Source organism: Antechinus flavipes, chromosome 1 (assembly GCF_016432865.1).
Source record: "Antechinus flavipes isolate AdamAnt ecotype Samford, QLD, Australia chromosome 1, AdamAnt_v2, whole genome shotgun sequence".
In the NCBI taxonomy this organism is placed as follows: domain Eukaryota; kingdom Metazoa; phylum Chordata; class Mammalia; order Dasyuromorphia; family Dasyuridae; genus Antechinus; species Antechinus flavipes.
In genome coordinates, this window is record NC_067398.1 from 371,861,315 (window position 1) to 371,866,457 (window position 5,143).

The following is a 5,143-nucleotide window of genomic DNA, read 5'->3' on the forward strand; positions in this document are numbered from 1 at the left end:
CTGGCTTAAAAATGAGTTAGATAAGATTGACAAATTATAAATGGTCAAATTATTAATGGCCTAAAATAGCAGAGTGATAAATTGGAATTAATTTTATAAGCATTTTTAATTACTGAAGTTCCTAAATGTGGAAAAAAGTGAAATGGTGACAGGTTTCCTCTTTGACTAGAACAAAAGTGTGCTTAGTTCTAGAACCGTAACCATTAAATTTCCAGAGAAAATTCAAAACAATAAAATGAGCATCATTGGCCTTTTTGGAAATCCCAAATGCAAACTTAACCCTCTAGAATTATCTCACTTTGGTAAGGAAAAGGATCCACACAGTAGAAGACAGTTTTTGGTTTATTTATTTTGTTTATAACATTTATTGTCCAGGCCTAGTACTCTTGAGCTTCAGAGCATATTTACAAATGTCATAGGAAAGAAAGTGTCCTTGCCCTTGCAGTGTATAATCGATAGCAAACAACATAAACCCAGGCCACGCAACCACAAGCACACTCTCTCACATTTAAAAATGAAATAAAAGGTCCCTGTTGCATCCTAGATCACTGCATGATGTTCCAAGGCAGAGAAAGTAAGGCCTCAGATACAAACAGCCAGGGGGACAGAATCCAAGCTAAGCCTATGTTTATATACCACTCAGCATCCAGAAGGGAAGTTCTGGGAATCTTCCAGATGGTCCCCAATATCCAGATGTTCTGCATCATATAGTCCCAACATCTGGATGATGGGCTTTTTTTTTTCTTTTCTATTGGATGGTTGGGACATAGATATAGTGAAAGAGGTTTTTGTCTACAGCAATTTTTTTTTTAAGTTCTTATAGAAAATGTCTTAGTGAGAGAAACAATTCATAGAGAATGACAAGTCAACTTCAGCAAAAATCAATCAGCTAATCCTGCGTAAAGTTGGAAGGAATGAAAGACTATGCTCTTTTATCCAGTATGTTATTTTGAAGGATGTGCACATTCATCACTCTAGCATATCATAGGTCAGTGGGGCTATAAATACACTCTTTAGGTCACTTACCTTCACCCTACACAAACCTTTTTGACTAAACTTTTACATTTGTCAAAATGCCCAGAGAGCTGGATCCTGAATGTAGGATTATATAGATTTTAAAAGTTAGGATCAAAAACAGAAATAACAACAACAAAAGCATATGAAAATGGGGTATAAACAAGTTTCTCTTTTTTTGTTTGTTTTCATAATAAAGATGTAGCATATTTGTTTAGCTATTTTAAACCTCCCTACCAAACCTTTCATATAAATGTAGGAGGAAGCAGACTAAAAGGATTATTTATTACAAATCTTTGTTTTCATCTAAATGACATACAACATATAATTGAATTTTGGGGGGGAAAGGTGCTTTCAAAAGAAGAACTTGGCAGCTATGCGGCACAGTGGATAAAGTAAAGTCCTAGAGTTAGGAAGAAATACTGAATTCGTTCCTGAATTCGAATCTGGCCTCAGACACTTACCAGCTATGTGACTCTGGATAACTCATTTAATCCAATTTGCCTTAATTTTTTCATCTGTGTAAATCAGAAGGAAATATCAAACCACTGTTAGTATCTTCGCTAAGACAACTCCAAATGGGGGCATAAAGAGTCAAAGAAAACTGAAAATTCCTCAACTTCAAAAACAGCACAGAAGTGATTAATTTTGAGCATTATGGGGAAGGTCAGCTTTTGCTTTGTTTTTAAGAAATGCTATGTGAGGGTTCTGAACCATTTAAAAAAAAATTTTTTTTTAATTCCATTGTCTGGTAAAGCCTGTGGAATACTGTTCAGATCATGTGTTGTTGTTGTTGTTGTTGTTTTATTTTATTTTTGGCTGAGGCAATTGACTTTGCCCAGGGTCACACAGCTAGGAAGTATTAAGTGTCTGAGGCTGTATTTGAACTCAGGTCCTCCTGACTTCAGCACTGGTGCTCTATCCACTGCGCCATCTAGTGGCACCCAGATCATGTTTTTAAATACATAATCTAAAATACATAAGTTTATAAAGGAAACAATAATATGGAATTTATAGTTATTGTTTGTACACTTTTCCCCCAAATACATACAAAATTTCATAATTAATATTTTGGAAAAGAAAATATCATTAGCATTGAAATCTTTATGTTATCCCTAATTCGTATTTTATGGTACACCAGTCAGGACTACCAAAACCGGCTTCTGAGACCTACCATTTCAATAACAACACTGTCAAAAAAAGAAAAGTTTTGTCCCCTTTGGGGACTGGAATTCCCATATGAAGCACTAGACTCATCAGCAGGTTTTAGACCTGGCCTCTGTACCTGAAGAGAGTCTCAGTTCAGAGCAGCATCTCCAACAAGATAATTACATTCTTGAGCAAAAGTTTATCAAGTTACTACTACACACCTCTCAGATTGTCTAACATAATAGGAAACAGTAATGATAAATGTTGGAGAGAATGGGGGGAAACTGGATCACTAATACATTGTTGATGGAGTTGGGAACTGATCCAACCATTCTGGGGAGCAATATGGAATTGTGCCCCAGGGGCTATAAAATTGTATACTCTTTGATCCAGCAGTACCATTACTGGATCTTCATCCCAAGAAAATTTTAAAGGAGGGAAAAGGACTCACATGTGCAAAAATGTTTACATCAGTTCTTTTTGTGGCAACAAAAAACTGGAAAATGAATAGATGCCCATCAGTTGGGGAATGGCTGAACAAGTTGTGGTAAATGAAGGTAATGGAATATTATTGTTCTTAAAAAAAATGATAAACAAGCTAATTTTAGAAAGGCCTGAAAGGACTTACATGAACTGATGGTGCACCAGGAATAAATTGTACACAGCTACAGCAAGATTATATGATGATCAATTTTGATAGATGTGGCTCTTTTCAACATCAAGGTAATTCAGGTCAGTTCCAATGTCTTGTGATGAGCCATCTGCACCCATGGATCACAACATAGTGTTTTCACCTTTATGTTATTATTTGCTTGCTTTTAGTTTTCTTATTTTTTTTCTCTTTTTGATCTGATTTTTCTTATGCAGCATGATAATTGTGAAAATATATATAGAAGAATTGCACATGTTTAACATATGTTGGATTATTTGCCATCTAGGGGAGAGAATGGAGGGAAGAGAGGAAGAAAAAATTTTGGAACACAAGGTTTTGAAAGAGTGAATGTTGAAAACTACCTATGCATGTGTTTTAAAAATTTTTTTAAAAAAGCTTTTAAAAAAAAGTTTACCAAGCAAAAGCAAAGAGAGCAAGAGCTCTGGAAGTCTTTCCACCAAGGCAGAGGAACAGGGGCTCAGTTTTCACTAAACACAAATGCCATCTTCCATGTCAGGAGTGTGTCTGGGGAAGATCCCTCTCCCCCACCCCTCTTACCCTGCAGCCGAGATATCATGCAGTCTCATAAATCTAGTTTATTGGCACCTCATTTTCCTCAGCTGGTTCCAGGTTCATAAGCATCAGGAGGAAAGCTCTGGTTTTCCACAGTAACCAGGAACAAAGTAAAACAAAGCAGGGAAAAAAACAGCTCCTCAGAAGAGCTGGGATCCCTGGGAGAAAACATCCACACTGCAAAGTTCTTAATCCATTCACAGCCACAGAACCAGGAGGTGAAGAATCCCAATGGATTTGTCTCCTGAGGGCCACTTCTCAGATCTGCTCATTGCTTCCATGTCATCCCTCCAGAGTCCTCACCTCCACAAGCAGGTAGAAGAGGGCCAAGACTCAATCCATCCATCTTCCTCAAAGGATTGATCAAAGCTCTAGGGCTGGAAGGGACTTTCAAGGTCGTCTTACCCAATGCCTCATTTTATAAATAGGAAACTGAGGCTGAGAATTAAGTTGTTTAAAATCACATAGAAATTAAATAGTAGAGCTGAGTTTTGAGCCCCTGTCCTCTGCTTCTGAATCCAGAACTCATTCCACTGGACCCTACTTCATCATAGAAAAGAAGATGGCCTGCAAAAACTGTTCTCTATCCTCTATCCTGCCAGTGTGGGAAGTGGGCACAGGCTGAAGGGAGGGAGTTGGGAGGGCAGGTCCTGCTGCTCCATCAGCTAAGTGTGGGGGGGTGAATCTTACTTTTTTTTAAATTATGTTTTTTTTTTTAATTTTCAAAATTTATACATGGATAATTCTCGACATTCACGCCTACAAAACACTGGGCTCTATTTTTTTTTCCCTCCCTTCCACCTACTCCCTTCCCAAGTCAGCAATCCAATATACATTAAACATCTATTTTCTCTATACACATTCCCACAAATATCAGGCTGCATAAGAAAAATAAGATCTAAAAGGAAAAAAAAAAGAGAAAGAAAACACTATGCAAGCAAACAAAAGAAGTGAAAATGCTATGCTGTGCTCCAGTTATTCAGTTCCCACGGTCCTCTCTCTGGGTGCAGATGGCCTTCTTCATCACAATATTATTGGAACTGGTGTGAATCACCGCATTGTTGATGAGAACCACATGCATCAGAATTGATCATGATATAATCTTGTTGCTGTGTATAATGATCTCCTGGTTCATCTCATTTCAATCAGCATCAGTTCATGTAAGTCTCTCCAAGACTCTGAAATCATCCTGTTGGTCATTTCTTACCGAACAATAATATTCCATAACATTCATATACCACAATTTACTCAGCCATTCTCGAATTGATGGGCATCCATTCATTTTCCAGTTTCTGGCCACTACAAAAAGGGCTGCCATATTTTATTTAGTTCTGCATACAAAATGTCTCGGTGTGATCAAATTTGTATTTATTTCTGGAAGACTAGGTATCATTCTCTGAGTGTGTCTGGTGGATGGAGTATCAATCTGTGGGTGACTTAGTGTTTGCTATGTGTGGATAGAGGAACAAGTGATGTTTATTTCTGAATATGAGTGTATGGGTGTTGTTAAGAGTATATTAAGGTTTGCAGAGCAAAAAGGAGTGGGCTTTCCCCCTTTTTTCATAAAGAGATTTTCATGTAAATAAATGTGTGTGTGAGTGTATGTGTGTGTGGGTGTGGGTGAGGGTGTGTTGGTCTATTGTCTGTCCAGGGTGGGTGTGTAGGCCCTGGACCTTGGCAGTATGATCAGCATGGGTGTAGTACAGAGAGGCTTGAAGACAGCATCAGAGCCAGGGTTCAAAGGCCCTGGAAACC